Genomic DNA, 17,277 nt, shown 5'->3' with positions numbered 1-17,277 from the left:
TCACTCTGAGTCTGGTTCTGAGGGTTCTTCCTGTTAAAAGATGTTCTCCCACTCTGAGTCTGGTTCTGAGGGTTCTTCCTGTTAAAAGATGTTCTCTCACTCTGAGTCTGGTTCTGAGGGTTCTTCCTGTTAAAAGATGTTCTCCCACTCTGAGTCTGGTTCTGAGGGTTCTTCCTGTTAAAAGATGTTCTCCCACTCTGAGTCTGGTTCTGAGGGTTCTTCTCTGTCCTCACTGTGATAGTTTTAGAAATGTTTCTTCACAAAGGCAGCAACACTCCTCTATTGTAATGTGAGCCTGACTGAATCTCAGCAACACACACTCATGTGTATATATATGTGTGTGTGTGTGTGTGTGTGTATATGTGTGTATATGTGTGTGTGTGTGTGTGTGTGTGTGTGTGTGTGTGTGTATATATGTGTGTATATGTGTGTGTGTTAATTGCCTCTCCGTCTCTCTGCAGATGTCTCGCTGCTTAATTTGCGTAGAGAGCAACAATCAGCCCCATCTGTCCCAGTTTTTACTTTCCTCCTCCTACCCTGAAAAATCACCTCCGTGCCCCCCCCCCCCCACCTCCCTGCACTAAATCTCCTTACCCCCCCCCCCCTCCCACCACCACCACCACACACACACCCTCCCATACTGAGCCGTGGTGTGGGGATTGAAAGCCAATCAAAAAGCTATAGAAGAGTGCTTTGGTGTGCAGGAACACAATCAGGGCTGGTGGGGGGCGAGGGGGGGGGGGTGAGGGGGGGGTGAGGGGAGGGGTGAGGCGAGGGGGGGGCGAGGGGGTGGGGGGGGGGGCTCTGCAGGGTGAACAAGGCTCAGACCTGCAGAGACAGATGGGACGACTTAGAGGGAGGAATAATCACTGCACCGTCCTCCTTTAGCCTCCTCCGTCCTCCTCCGTCCTCCTTTAGCCTCCTCCGTCCTCCTTTATCCTCCTCCGTCCTCCTCCGTCCTCCTTTAGCCTCCTCCGTCCTCCTTTAGCCTCCTTTGGCCTCCTCCGTCCTCCTCCGTCCTCCTTTAGCCTCCTCCGTCCTCCTTTAGCCTCCTCCGTCCTCCACCGTCCTCCTCCGTCCTCCTCCGTCCTCCTTTAGCCTCCTCCGTCCTCCTCCGTCCTCCTCCGTCCTCCTCCGTCCTCCTTTAGCCTCCTCTGTCCTCCTTTAGCCTCCTCCGTCCTCCTCCGTCCTCCTTTAGCCTCCTCTGTCTTCCTTTAGCCTCCTCCGTCCTCCTTTAGCCTCCTCCGTCCTCCTTTAGCCTCCTCCGTCCTCCACCGTCCTCCTCCGTCCTCCTCCGTCCTCCTTTAGCCTCCTCCGTCCTCCTCCGTCCTCCTTTAGCCTCGTCCGTCCTCCTTTAGCCTCCTCCGTCCTCCTTTAGCCTCCTCCGTCCTCCTCCGTCCTCCTTTAGCCTCGTCCGTCCTCCTTTAGCCTCCTCCGTCCTCCTTTAGCCTCCTCCGTCCTCCTTTAGCCTCCTCCGTCCTCCTCCGTCCTCCTTTAGCCTCCTCTGTCTTCCTTTAGCCTCCTCCGTCCTCCTTTAGCCTCCTCTGTCCTCCTTTATCCTCCTCCGTCCTCCTCCGTCCTCCTTTAGCCTCCTCCGTCCTCCTCCGTCCTCCTTTAGCCTCTTCCGTCCTCCTCCGTCCTCCTTTAGCCTCCTCTGTCCTCCTTTATCCTCCTCCGTCCTCCTTTAGCCTCCTCCGTCCTCCTCCGTCCTCCTTTAGCCTCTTCCGTCCTCCTCCGTCCTCCTTTAGCCTCCTCCGTCCTGCTCCGTCCTCCACCGTCCTCCTCCGTCCTCCTCCGTCCTCCTTTAGCCTCCTCCGTCCTCCTCCGTCCTCCTTTAGCCTCCTCCGTCCTCCTCCGTCCTCCATCGTCCTCCTTTAGCCTCCTCCGTCCTCCTTTAGCCTCCTCCGTCCTCCTCCATCTTCCTTTAGCCTCCTCCGTCCTCCTTTAGCCTCCTCCGTCCTCCTCCATCTTCCTTTAGCCTCCTCCGTCCTCCTTTAGCCTCCTCCGTCCTCCTCCATCTTCCTTTAGCCTCCTCCGTCCTCCTCCGTCCTCCTCCGTCCTCCTTTAGCCTCCCTAACCTAACCTAACCCTTCCATCACATCGATCACGTCTTTAAAAGCATCTCAGTGTCTCATTTCAGACCTGACGTTACCATCAGTAACTTTCAGACTGGATTAAATCTAACATTCATGTCCGAATGCTTTATGTTCAGACATTTAACATCTTTGGTCGTTCTTCTGGTGGAAGGATATCAGGTCTGGTGGAAGGATATCAGGCCTGGTGGAAGGATATCAGGTCTGGTGGAAGGATATCAGGTCTGGTGCATCAGGTCTGGAGCTAGTGGAAGGATATCAGGTCTGGAGCATCAGGCCTGGAGCTAGTGGAAGGATATCAGGTCTGGAGCATCAGGCCTGGTGGAAGGATATCAGGCCTGGTGGAAGGATATCAGGCCTGGTGGAAGGATATCAGGCCTGGTGGAAGGATATCAGGTCTGGAGCATCAGGTCTGGAGCATCAGGTCTGGAGCTAGTGGAAGGATATCAGGCCTGGTGGAAGGATATCAGGCCTGGTGGAAGGATATCAGGCCTGAAGCTAGTAGAAGGATATCAGGCCTGGTGGAAGGATATCAGGCCTGGAGCTAGTGGAAGGATATCAGGCCTGGAGCATCAGGCCTGGAGCATCAGGTCTGGAGCATCAGGTCTGGAGCTGGTGGATCATCAGCTGAGTACTGAGACATTCCTGCAGGTTGGGGATGATTGATGCTTCTGTGCCAACATGTAAATTGGGGCTGATGGGTTGATTGATTGCATCTTTAACAGAGAACACAATCCCAGATGAGTCCCTCAGTCTCGAGTGCTGCTTCTCTTTTGGAGCCTCTATCTGTGTTTTTACGCCTTTGTCCGCCTCCTAAAGTGAACCATTGAGACGAGTGAGTCTTGTGTTCTCCTGCAGTCGCCTTTGTGAACCTCACAATGACCATTGAGCTCTGTTGGTGGTAGAGCTGCTTTTCATCTCACAGAGTAGCAGAGCAGAGAGATCCTCCACACAAACCAACAGATCTGCATGTTAGGAAGTTAAAGTGTGAGGAGAGAATCCAGCAGAGATCCAGCTGCTGCTTTTATCCTCCGTCTGTCTTCTGTGAGGGTTATTCTGCTGCTTCTACAACTTCATCTTTCTTCTTCAACCACTGAAGAAATGTTTTCAGTCACTGTCACACTCTGAAATTATTCATCTTCATCATCATCATCATCTTCATCTTCATCATCTTCATCTTCATCTTCATCTTCATCTTCATCGTAACAGTTTTGACCCTTTGTGACCTATAATGTGTTTAATGTGACGAAGCAGAACTGAAAGAAAAGATTCAAGAAGTTTTATTGTCACATGAAATTCTTACTTTGCTGTTTTACACAAAACAACAAGCACACAACGATAATGTGTTTGAATTTGAAAAGAGATAAAAAAGAATAAGAGGAATTAATTATCTGAAGTTAGATGAATAATTATAAAGAGAAGTTTTGACTCAGGATGTTTTTATTCTGTTAAAAGATAAAAATGTTCAGATTGATTTAAAACTGAGAAACACGACAGCAGAAACCTCAGAGATGAACTTGCAGATGTCGAAGTTTGAACTGCCCCCCCCCCACCTCAGTGTCCATAGATCAGCCCCCCCCACCCCCCCCTCCCCCTCAGACCTCACACTTATCTGTCTCTCTGTCCTTTCAGCCTCTCGTCTCCTTCACACTTGACAGTCGGCTGAGTCCGGCCTGTGTCTGCAGTGAAAGGCCTTTGTGTGGAGGCCGCTGCGCGTGTTATCCCGCCGGCCCCTTGTGTCAGTCACAAGAGGTCTGAGGAGCCCGGAGGGGCCGCAGTAAACGGAGCTCGGGGCCCCGGGGCCGGCCGGGCCCCCGGTGCTGGCCGGCGGCCCGGAGCGGCCCCCTCTCCGGTCACGGTCTCGTCTCTTTCACTGACAGTTTGTTCTCAATTAGATATCTTTTGTGACAAAGTGAAAGCTTCAGCTGACTAACTCTGCGCCTCCATCTGGGGAGGTTTTCTCTCCGGGTGAAGAGATGGCATCCGACACATAATGCCGATGTTTCGCCTCTCCTCGAACCCCCGCCGCCACGCTCTTTATACTCTCATTTTGGCTTTCTCAATGCTTTGCCTTTCAGAGCGGCTGAATAGCACTTAACTAGCTTTTTAAAACTTCCTCGATATCTAAATCTCATTGAGACAGTCTGATAGTGTCGCTGCTGCAAAGCTTCAATTACAAACATATTTAACACCAGACGAGCTGAGATCAGATATAACACTGTGTCAGGTTTAACATCAGTCATTATGATGTTTTCTTTCAGTATTAAAACACCAACATTATGTTTTCCTCTTTTTATGGATCAGTAGATTGATTATGTTGCATTCTGCTGTGTGTTGTGTTTGAGGACCTCCTGTGGGCCTCAGACCACATGTTGGACACCGTGCAGATGTATGAGAGCAACAGATGGCTGCAGACGTGTTGTTATAAACACGCTCGCTGCTCATCACTCAGTCTGCTGCATACTAACTAACACGCAAAGAACACGTAAATAACATTTAAAGAACATTTATAGAGCATTTAAAGAACATTTAAAGAACATGTAAAGAACATGTTCATTAACGTGTAAATGATCAGTAAACTAAACTAAAGCGTCTTTCAGGAACATATAAATATTAATTACAGCGTCTAACAGAGAGAAAAATTATTAAGAGAAAAAAAAATCAATGAAATGGAAATAAATGGATTTAATTAACTGTGAGATGCAGAAAAGTAAAATATGAGACGTCATTAACGTTCAGACACTTTAAATATTTAAATATATAAATGTATAAATGTGACTTGTTGGGAGAATGAATGAAATGAATGAAGTTCAGTCACACGACGGACAGATCTGAGTTGATCCCAGAGGAATAATAGAGAGGGGGGGGGGCAGGGGGGGGGGGGGGGGGGGGGGGTTGTAGAGGAGGGATTAGAGTGGTGTGGGGGGGGGGGGGCTGGTTTCAACTCCACAGAAAGAAAAAGAAATTAGACGTCTGGGAACATTTGGAACAAGAAGAAAAACAAACTGCAGTAAAATGTAGAAAGTCATCAGAGAGAGAAAGAAAGAAAGAAAGAAAGAGAGAAAGAGAGAAAGAGAGAGAGAAAGAAAGAAAGAAAGAAAGAAAGAAAGAAAGAAAGAAAGAGAAAGAAAGGAAGAAAGAAAGAGAGAAAGAAAGAAAGAAGGTATGTCTCATTCAGGTTTAGTAAAGTCCTCAGATCAGTGGTTCTCAACCCGAGGGTCCAGACCCCCCAAGAGGCCCCAAAATACATCTGAAGGGTCGAATGAAAACTTTCCTAACGTTGAATCTGATTCTGACTCCACTCTGCCTCTCAGTCATGTGACCCATGCAGCAGCAGGTTGGACACCACTCTACCTCTCAGTCATGTGACTCATGCAGCAGCAGGTTGGACACCACTCTACCTCTCAGTCATGTGACCCATGCAGCAGCAGGTTGGACACCACTCTGCCTCTCAGTCATGTGACCCATGCAGCAGCAGGTTGGACACCACTCTGCCTCTCAGTCATGTGACCCATGCAGCAGCAGGTTGGACACCACTCTACCTCTCAGTCATGTGACCCATGCAGCAGCAGGTTGGACTCCACTCTACCTCTCAGTCATGTGACCCATGCAGCAGCAGGTTGGACTCCACTCTACCTCTCAGTCATGTGACCCATGCAGCAGCTGGTTGGACACCACTCTACCTCTCAGTCATGTGACCCATGCAGCAGCAGGTTGGACTCCACTCTACCTCTCAGTCATGTGACCCATGCAGCAGCTGGTTGGACACCACTCTACCTCTCAGTCATGTGACCCATGCAGCAGGTTGGACACCACTCTACCTCTCAGTCATGTGACCCATGCAGCAGCAGGTTGGACTCCACTCTACCTCTCAGTCATGTGACCCATGCAGCAGCAGGTTGGACTCCACTCTACCTCTCAGTCATGTGACCCATGCAGCAGCAGGTTGGACTCCACTCTACCTCTCAGTCATGTGACCCATGCAGCAGCAGGTTGGACTCCACTCTACCTCTCAGTCATGTGACCCATGCAGCAGCAGGTTGGACACCACTCTACCTCTCAGTCATGTGACCCATGCAGCAGGTTGGACTCCACTCTACCTCTCAGTCATGTGACCCATGCAGCAGGTTGGACTCCACTCTACCTCTCAGTCATGTGACCCATGCAGCAGCAGGTTGGACACCACTCTACCTCTCAGTCATGTGACCCATGCAGCAGCAGGTTGGACACCACTCTGCCTCTCAGTCATGTGACCCATGCAGCAGGTTGGACACCACTCTACCTCTCAGTCATGTGACTCATGCAGCAGGTTGGACACCACTCTACCTCTCAGTCATGTGACCCATGCAGCAGGTTGGACACCACTCTGCCTCTCAGTCATGTGACTCATGCAGCAGGTTGGACACCACTCTGCCTCTCAGTCATGTGACCCATGCAGCAGGTTGGACACCACTCTACCTCTCAGTCATGTGACCCATGCAGCAGGTTGGACACCACTCTACCTCTCAGTCATGTGACTCAGTCAGAATCAGATTCTTTAAATTCTGTCGACGTGTGAAAAATGAAACTTCTGAAAGTCGTGATTTAGACGAGTGTGAAGAAGGGAAGGTGAAGTGGAGGAAAGTAGAAACTCTCTAGTAAGGAATTAGTCTTAAGAGAGGTTTGGGGGTCGGGGGGGTCGGGGGGTTCGGGGGGTTTGGGGGGGGGGCAGCGGTCACGTTTCAGGAGCCCCCCCACAGCGTCGGCAGGGCTCTGAAGCTCCGCCTTTTGTTTGGTGATGTTTACCTTGCTCGGCCGAGCCGCAGAGCAGCGCCACAATGAGCTGCTACATCAACAGCTCGGCCTGAATGAGGCGGCGCTCCTTTATCCCCTGCCCCCTGAACGCAGCGCGCTGATTAAGAGCCTGACAGGCTCAAAGGCACAAAGGAAGCCGCTCCTCTTATCCAATAAAAAAAAGTGTCCCACACAATCAGAGCAGGCGGCGTCCTGCTGACATCACACTTCAGTGATCAGTGGAAGGATCCAGAATAAAGAGGGAGCCCCCCCCCCACTACAGACACACTGAGGGGGGGCGGCTTGTTAACTCCTCATTGAGGACACTCAGGACCTGCACTGGGTTCAAGCCTGTGATTGGACACAAAGGCATTAAATATGACTTCCTGTGTGCAGTAGGTGGCGCTGCAGAGCAGGCTGCTGAGAGGTAGAGTGGTGTCCAACCTGCTGCTGCATGGGTCACATGACTGAGAGGTAGAGTGGAGTCCAACCTGCTGCTGCATGGGTCACATGACTGAGAGGTAGAGTGGTGTCCAACCTGCTGCTGCATGGGTCACATGACTGAGAGGTAGAGTGGTGTCCAACCTGCTGCATGAGTCACATGACTGAGAGGTAGAGTGGTGTCCAACCTGCTGCTGCATGGGTCACATGACTGAGAGGTAGAGTGGTGTCCAACCTGCTGCTGCTGCATGGGTCACATGACTGAGAGGTAGAGTGGTGTCCAACCTGCTGCTGCATGGGTCACATGACTGAGAGGTAGAGTGGTGTCCAACCTGCTGCTGCATGGGTCACATGACTGAGAGGTAGAGTCATAGACATATATATGTAGAGGCTGCATTGACTGTGGAGAGGCCTAAAGCGCCGCCATCTTGGTCCAGGGTTAGCAGGGTTAGCAGGGCTAGCAGAGGCAGTAGTGCATGTATATCTATGGAGGTAAGAGCTGCTCCACAGTTTCAAAGTAGAATTATTCACTGAAATCTCGAACGATTTCCAAACGGTTTGATTTGTTAAAAACGTGTCTGTCTGTCTGTCTGACATTTGTAACAAACAACCTGTGTGAATATATGTTGACAATTGAGCAATTTCATTAATTCTCAACCCCTGTCTCAGTTCAGGGGTTGCATCCTTGGAAGGGTGAAGAAGCCCCTGAACGGAGACACAGCTAGTAGACAGAGACAAACTAACACGTACATCATCATCAATCAGATGAAGATCAGATGAAGCTCGCAGTGGTGATGCAGGCAGAGCTGCTTTATGAAGGTGAGCTGATTTTAGTTTGTTGATAATGAGACGAATGTTTGGACACGGTTTAATTTAATAATGATATAAAAACATGATTTTAATATTGCTCTAGCTCTCCATCAGTGTTCTCTGTACCTTAAAGGGTGAGATATTAACTCATGCTTAGCTGACATCATCGTCACTGATGAGTCAAAGTATTTCCTTTTACATTTTGTAATGAATTCAGAGGGAGATATAAAAGGAGTCATTGGTAGAAATAAACCACCAAATCTCATCATTTATAAAACATGTTTGTATGTTGTGCATATAGATAGATATAGCATATAGAGTGTAAGTCATGTATTTGAATACATGCATTCATACTTTCAGATCTGTGAATAGTTTTAGTGTCAGTCTAATTTATAAGATCTGTGGTACTTTATATATTTCTGTATACTAATAAAATACAGAGGAAGCACATTTCTGTTAATGATGAGAACCCTAACCCTTACATCTGTTACTGTAGAATAATATGAATTTGAAGTTAACCTCAGAAGACCTCACCTGAAAAGAGCAGAAGAGAAAAAAATATGATGCTAAATATTAAAAGAAGCCTTTTCACCACTTGGTGGATTTTGTTTTTGAAAGCAAATAGTTTGATTCAGTTAATGAGTAAACACAGTTACTGCTGATAGACTGATGCCTCCTGCACACACACAGACACACAGAGGAACATTACAGGAGATACTTTACATGATTTCACTAAAAAGGGGAAAGGGGATCGCTTGTAGTAACTGCAGGCTCCTCACATTGTTTTCCCTTCAGGGTGTTCAGAGCAGAGACACAGAGACACTGAGACACACAGAGGACAGAGACACAGAGACAGCAGAGAGACACTGAGACAGGAGAGGAGAGAGGACAGAGACAGCAGAGACACAGAGGACAGAGGACAGACTCATATCAGTAGTCAAACACACCGTCATATTGTCTCTGAGCCTGTGAATGCACAGCTGTCCATCACGTTGGCAAATCAACCAGCAGACAACAAACTGTCTGCAGGAACACAAGAACCTGCGTGATGTTGACGATGACCTGAAGCTCCATGAAGAGTTCACTGGTTTGTATTCTGTTTCTGAAACAGGAAGAGGCCTTTCTGGAGTAGTTAAAGATGTGCTGCTGAGGTTAGACTTACCAAAGGGTTTTACGAGGCCAGACTTATGACGGGAAGCACGCTGATAGCCACGAGCACTTTACCTTCACTGTGGAGCCCACAGAACGCTTGCTTAGCCTCTGCTCTGATCAGAGACTCATTGGGTCAACCAGCTTGGACCTTTTATCTCATTCAGGGAAGTTTAAGGCGATCCATGCAGCAATGGCACATGCAGAGAATCCATCATGCTGCAATAAAACCCCCTGTGTCCCACGAGATGGACAGCAAAGCCGTCACAGTATGGGTCAGTGCTGGTTGCTCAAATACTGCATCTCCTGCTGATGGCCTGCTAGAGCAGTTTAGGAAAGGCATCTTTGCCTCACCAGTGATTTGTGAGCCTGAATGCCTGAACATCTCTTTTCAGAGGAGAAGTGAAACCATCCAAGCTGTTAGGACCTCACTCAAGGCCAAAAGAGAAGAGGCAAGTTTCAAAACTCTGTTTGAAGAGGCGACGGCTGTGGTTCAGTCTGTAGGTGTTAAGCTCACCGTTCCACAGACCAGACCCCAAAACGAAGATGTTGAGCTGGTCCAGCAGGGAGGAGTCAGTGAGGGTCAGACGGTTTACAGTCGGTCAGAGTGAGGAAGTCCTGCCACAGACGACCAGAGTCTTTGGTGTCAGTAAAGTGGCTCTGGAGTCTCTGTCCATACTGCCTCTTTGCCCTCTTGATGCCTCTTTGCCCTCTTGATGCCTCTTTGCCCTCTTGATGCCTGTTGTCAGGTTATTTCTGTCCGGTTTTTAAGCTGCAGCATCAGCTGACCTGAAAGCAGCATTTCTGGCTCTCAGCGGTGTGCGTAGTTCACCAGGGTTTTTGGTTCGCACGGCGTTTGATGGTCTTTATCACAGTATCACAGTTACATCACCGATACCTTTATCACTACAGCCGATGACTGACTCAGTGTGATCCTGCAGGTCATGAGAGGCAGCGTCCCTAAACACACAGCGCTGGTAAAGGGTTAGGGTACTGTGGTGGTAGACTCCTGTGGCTCTGACAGTGTGGACCCTGGGTCTGGGTCTGGGTCTGGCAGACCCTGGATCTGGGTCTGGGTCAGGGTCTGGGTCTGGGTCTGTATGATGCAGTAAGCAGCTCTGCATGAGTCTGAACTGTTGGTGTTCACTACTCAACTCAACTTTATTCAACTTTATTCATATATCACTTTTAAAACAACCACCAGATCTAAAGTTGATGAACAGACCTGAGATGTGCTTGGTTGAAGTCTCCTCCAACAGAATGAAGATGATTTAAATATCAGCTGACCTGAATAACAAGGAGCTCGTCTCGTGTGTGTGTGTGTGTGTGTGTGTGTGTGTGTGTGTGTGTGTGTGTGAGTCTCGCTCTCTCTGATTGGTCGGTTGGGAGAATAAAAGGTGAAACGTGAGCTGCTGGTTATAGCGGTGCGGTTCCTCCCTCCAACCAGCTCCATTGTGTCAACGCTCCAAGGCTGACATTATGTGGTGGCGTTAAAAACAACAGCACCCCCCCCCACCACCACACACACACACACACACACACACACACACACACACACACACACACACACACACCGGTCTGTACAGTGGTGGAGCCGCTGGTCAGGTTGCTTGGTCAGCAGGACTCCACCTTTCATCCTTTGTCCCACACAGGAAGAAGACGGCTTTTATTTTCTGTGCAGCTGGTAGAGTCCCCCCCCCCCCGCCCCACCAATCCCAAACCCCCCCCCCCCCCAGTCTGATCACACCCACTGTAAAATAAATGCACGCAGCCATCATCGTGATGTCACTGCTGCTTTGACGCCTCCAGTTTGATGATTTGACCGTCGCCATCTTGGATTTTTTGGAGCCAGAAGTGACGAGCAGGTGGAGCTCGGTGGGTTTGAGTCAGTCACGTTAGTTTCAGTTTAAATTTAAAGGGTTAAAATGTGAAAATAAACGTATGAATAACTTCACACATTCTTTTTTTGTGGACCCAGCATCAAATTTCTGCTTTTAATCCATTTAGAGAGAATATATTAGAGGATTATGGTAAAAATGTCTAAGTCAGGGGTGGGGAACCTTTTTCATATCAAGGGCCATTTCAATTTTTATAAAATCCTCCAAGGGCCATACTATTATGAACACATAACTAGGGATGAAAAAAAAGACGAAAAAAGTCTATAACCGCTGTGTTATTAAGCCTCATGATTGTTGCATTTCTAGACTCACCTAATGCGATGGCTGGAACTGTTTTTCTTTAGCGAGGCGTCTGATGTCAGCTGGCAGTGATGATGATGCTACTCGAAGCTGGTTTTCCAAATTTGAGTCAGTCAGTCTTGAGCGGAAGCGAGTCTTTGCAAGAGTCAGTTTCGAAAAGAACTGTTCACAGCGATACGTTGTCCCAAACAGAGATGCAAACTTCAGGGCATGTCTCCTCAGGATGGGAAAATCCTCAGCACGAATATACAGTTTGTAAAAGTCTAGCAGAGAGAGGTTGTTGTACTTGGCTTTGAGCTCGTTGTTGTTTTGCAGCTCAATTATTTCCATTTGGAGGTTGTCTGGCACATCAGATGGTTGCACATTAAATGGCATCGCAAACAGGTCAAGTTCCGTTTGTATATTTTTCACATCATGAAACCGCTCATCAAATGCCTGGATGAGTTTTGCACACTCACCAGCATATTCAGTCATAACATCAGGCGTTTGTTCTTGTAGGGTGGGAAAGTGCACAGTGTTTCCCCTTTCCAGTTGTCCTTGCCACAACCTTAACTTCACTTCAAATGATTTCACACTTGAAAGCAGAGAGCTGATGAGCTGGTTGGGACCTTGCAGCTTGATGTTTAGCTCTGACAGGTGCTTGCTGATGTCCACCATGAAGGCCAGATCACGGAGGAACTTGCCATCACTGAGCTCCATGACAGGTTTCCCCTTCATCTCCATGAAGCGTCTGACTTCTTCCCGCAGTGTATAAAACCGTGCAAGCATATTTGCACGACTCAGCCATCGCACTTCACAATGATAAACCAGATCACCGTACTCTGACTCAAGCTCGCTGAGTAGCTCCTTGAACTGGCGGTTGTTCAGCCCTCTGCTTTTAATGAAGTTTATGGTGGACACAACTGTTTTCATCACATTGGTAAGCTTCAGGGACTGTGCACACAAACTCTCTTGATGTATGATACAGTGGCACACAACTAAATCACTTGAATCCAGACTCAGACGACTCATTTCTTTTTTGACTAATGCAGTCAATCCTTTTTGCGCGCCAACCATTGCGGGAGCTCCGTCAGTGGCGATGCCGCTCAACTTCTCAAATGGCAGTTCAAAATTGTTCATGGCCACAACAACTTGATTGAACAAATCCTCACCTTTAGTAGTGCCATGCATGGCTTGCAAAGACAGCAACTCCTCCTTCGTTTCAAACTCGGTCGTAATCCCACGCACAAAAATGGCAAGCTGCGCTGTGTTTGTGATGTCTGTTGTCTCATCACAAGCCAGAGAAAAATACGCAAAGTCTCTTGCAGTGTTCTTCAGTGTTTTTTCAATATCTTGCGCCATATCAGTAATCCTGTCTGAAACAGTTCTTCGAGACAAACTGACACTTTGAAATAATTTCACTTTGTCGGGCGCGAGCAACTCCGCGGTGGCTACGAGGCACTCCTTCACGAACTCTCCTTCAGCATGAGGTTTCAGCTTCGTGGCTATTAATTCACTCACCACAAAACTTGCACGTGTAATATTCTCTCTGTCAGTATGTGGTCGTGTGAAAGCTGCTTGTTGAGCACCCAAACTCCGACGAAGAGCGTTAATTTTATCCAGTCGCATTTGTCCTCTCAACTCCTCGAGTTTAGCATGTTTCGTACTGTAGTGGCGCTCGACATTTGCCCTTTTCATCACTGCCAGCGCCTCACCACAAACTAGGCACACTGGCTTGCCTTTCACGTCAACAAAGAAAAATTCATTTGTCCATTTTCCCTGGAATACGCGGCATTCTGCATCCACCTTCCTTTTCTTGGCAGTAGCCATGATTCATCACTTGTCTTTTTTTTTTTTTTTTTGAAATGATGCATGACTTGTCATCCGTGTCAATCACTCCGGCCCAATACAATGACACGTACATCACATGCTGTATTCACTGACCCTGACGTTGACTCGGACATAAGACATAGCCGTCTGTTTTTTCCTGATTTTTTATTTATTCATATATATATGCATGTATGAAGATATATAAATAAAAATTGTATTGCATTGCGGGCCAGATGAAATGGTCTCGCGGGCCGTATACGGCCCGGAGGCCGGACGTTCCCCACCCCTGGTCTAAGTGGTGTAACCATAAAAACTTTGGAAGGAAGGAAGGAAGGACAGAAGGAAGGGAGGAAGGAAGGAAGGTAGGAAGGAGAATATATTAGAGGATTATGGCAAAAATGTCTAAGTGGTGTAACCATAAAAACATGTTTACATGTTTTAAATGAAGTCATTATTAGTATAAGTCCACTTAAACACACTGTAGCTGATCACATATTTAATATCTATCATTCTTTTGTGGTTACACCATTTGACATTTTGTGGTTACACCATTTGACATTTTCAGCAGCATTCAGTCTGACTTTTGGTAAAACTGGTTTAAATGTGATTTAAATGATATAAAAGCAACAGAAGTACTAAATGTAATCTTGTATTAATATATTAATGATGTTGAGTCGTAACCTCCATGATGTCTTGCTGCGGAGGTCTGAAGGCTGTAACCTCCATGATGTCTTGCTGCGGAGGTCTGAATTTATCCTGATGCTGCTTTTATAACCAGTTTAACTCATTTATGGATTCATCATCTAACCAACTCTTATTATCACTTCCTTCCTTCCTTCCTTCCTTCCTTCCTTCCTTCCTACTCTATCAACTCTTATTATCTCTGATGTGTGTTTAAAACCCTTTAAGAGAAAAACTGATCATGTGACGCCGGCTGTGAATCTGAGGCGTCGCCATGGTTACCAACGCTGTCAATCACAAAGTACCCCCCCCCAAAGTACCCCCAAAACATGTTGCCCCCCCCCCCAGCTCAGCTTGACTTACCTCGTCCTTTAGGCCCCCCCAGCTTTACCCCCCCCCATCTTGCCTCCCCCCCACCTTGACTTACCTCATCCTTTAGCCCCCCCCCCAGCTTTACTCCCCCATCTTGCCCCCCCCACCTTGACTTACCTCCAGCTCCCCCCCCCCACCCCTCAGCTTTACGCCCCCCCCCCCCCCCCCCCCCAGCAGCATCACACAGTCAGTAATTGCAGCTCCAGCTCTCGGTGGAACTAATGTGATAAAATCTCAGAAAAAGACGCTTTGGACAAAGAGACAGAGATGTAGCTGGGGGGGGGGGGGTTGAGGGGGGGGGGGCTCAGCCGAGGCAACAAGTGCCTTTTTGGGTTTTTTTTTGGGGGGGGGGGGGCTAATGGGATTTTCCAAGGAGCTTTGCCAGATCTCCTGCCTTCTCATTCAGGATCAGCTTTTTGGCTGCCAGGCGGCACACTTCAGCACCCCCCCCACCCAAATCCCCATACCCCCCCCCCCCACACCCCCCCGTCACTCAGCTGTATGCTCTGAGGGACAACACGACCCCCCCCCCCCCCCCCCCCCATCATCATCATCATCATCATCATCCAGATCCTGTTGGACAGGTGAGCTTCATTCATTTCATCATTAAGTTCAGATCAGACTGTGTGTGTGTGTGTGTGTGTGTGTGTGTGTGTGTGTGTGTGTGTATGTGTGTGTGTGTGTGTGTGTGTACAGGTGTGTGTGTGTGTGTGTGTGTGTGTGTGTGTCTCAGATTGGGTCGGGGGGGCAGACAACCTCTCTACGTTTAACTGGCTTCAAACTTTACTTTCCTAGTTTATGCTGCTATTGGCTTGGTCTGTTTGGGAGAGCTCCTCTTCCTCCTCCTCCTCCTCCTCCTCCTGTTCCTCCTCCTCCTCCTCCTCCTCTTCCTCCTGCAGTCAGACGATCCTCTGAACAGGAGTTGCAGGTCAGAGGATCATGACCGCGGCCAGTTGGTGAGTTGACCTTTGACCTGTGGAGGGAGACACACACAGAGATGTGTGTGTGTGTGTGTGTGTGTGTGTGTGTGTGTGTGTGTGTGTGTGTGTGTGTGTGTGTGTGTGTGTGTAGATGTGTGTGTGTGTGTGTGTGTGTGTGTGTGTTCAGGCAGCATCAGCTGAGCTTCAGGAGTTATTTTCTTTATTAAGAATAAAATGATTTAAATAATTAAACTGAATCTTCTGACCTGAAGAGACTGAGAACAAGTATTTGATGCTCAGCAGATATAAAGCAGGTAGAGGTCTGTAACTCTTCTACTGTTGGAGGGTTAGGGTTAGGCTACTGAGAGACGGGATCTAAAACTAAAAGCCACAAAATCACATTGAACTTAATATTGGAACAGAAACCTTCGTTGTTTCCTGTAGTTCTGGACCAGGTTTGCACTGCAGCAGGGTCTGCTCCAGATCCTCCAGGTTCCACTCCTCCATACAGGTCCAGATCCTTCAGGTTCCACTCCTCCATACAGGTCCAGATCCTTCAGGGTCCACTCCTCCATACAGGTCTGCCTCCGATCCTTCAGGTTTTGGGGCTGTCGCTGGGTCCAGGTCTGGAGACCGGCTCGGCCGCTCCAGGACCTTGAGATGCTCCTTAGTTGCCCCGGCTGTGTTTCGGGTCGTTGTCATGACGACCCATCTTCACTGGTCTTACTGAGGGAAGGAGGAACACGTCCCCGTCCCCGTCCGTCCTCCCTCAGTAAATACTGACGTCATTAATTAATCAATTAATTATTTAAAAATCAAACGATGTGATTTTGTGGAGTTTAGTTTTAGATTCCGTCTCCAACAGTAGAAGAGTTACAGACCTCTACCTGCTTTATATCTGCAGAGGATCAAATACTTGTTCTCCCCACTGGAGTCAGCTTTGGTCCCTGCTTCTATGTCTTAATAACTAAATAAATCTCATTCTGCTTTAATATTAAAGATTAAAGATTAAAGATTAAAGATTAAAGATTAAAGTGAGTGACAGTTAATCTGCTGCCTTCAGGTAACCGTGACCTTTGACCTGCAGCACGACTCACTCAGGAGGAAGTGAGGGTTCAAACGTACATGACTGCCAGCTCCCTGGGGGGGGGGGGTCAGGGTGTGTGTGGTGTGTGTGTGTGGTGGGGGGGGGGGAGGTTAGAGGGGGGGGGGGGGCGTCCTGTCAGAGGGTTGAGGTAGATTCTCGTTTTGAAGTCCACAGGCGACCTCTGTGTTTGTGACTCCTCCAGTACACTGTTCCTATTCTCCTTAAACCCCTTTACCCCCCCCCCCACATTACTACCCCCCCCATCACTACCCCCCCCCCCCCCCACATACTACCCCCCCCTCCATTACCCCCCCCCCCCCCAACCCTCCTTACCCCGACCTCCAGGACACTTTAGCTGCTCTCTTTTATTGCACTAAAGAAGAAGAATGGAGTCTGTGTAGACATCAGCCTCATCTTCATCTTCATCACACATCAGCTTCATCACACATCAGCTTCATCTTCACCTTCATCACACATCAGCTTCATCTTCATCTTCATCACACATCAGCTTCATCTTCATCTTCATCACACATCAGCTTCATCTTCATCACACATCAGCCTCATCTTCATCTTCATCACACATCAGCTTCATCTTCATCTTCATCACACATCAGCCTCATCTTCATCACACATCAGCCTCATCTTCATCACACATCAGCTTCATCTTCATCTTCATCACTCATCAGCTTCATCTTCATCACACATCAGCTGTTGGCATAGCAACGGGAGCAGTTTGGGGTTCAGTATTTTGACCGATGATAATAAGGGAATCTAGTTGTAGATCACATTGAACTGCTCTCTGGTCCACTGGCGGTCTATATTCATCCTAAAGCTGTTAAACTTGTGCTGTTGGGTAATTGCTGGATTACTTAACTTCAGTAACCTTTAATGTAAGAGACTGAGAACAGAAGTCGTCGAACAGCCAAAATCAGCCAGCAGCAGTG

Source organism: Scomber japonicus, chromosome 8 (assembly GCF_027409825.1).
Source record: "Scomber japonicus isolate fScoJap1 chromosome 8, fScoJap1.pri, whole genome shotgun sequence".
Lineage (NCBI taxonomy): Eukaryota > Metazoa > Chordata > Actinopteri > Scombriformes > Scombridae > Scomber > Scomber japonicus.
The sequence above is the reverse complement of the archived record's forward strand: the minus strand, read 5'-3'. Positions refer to the sequence as shown.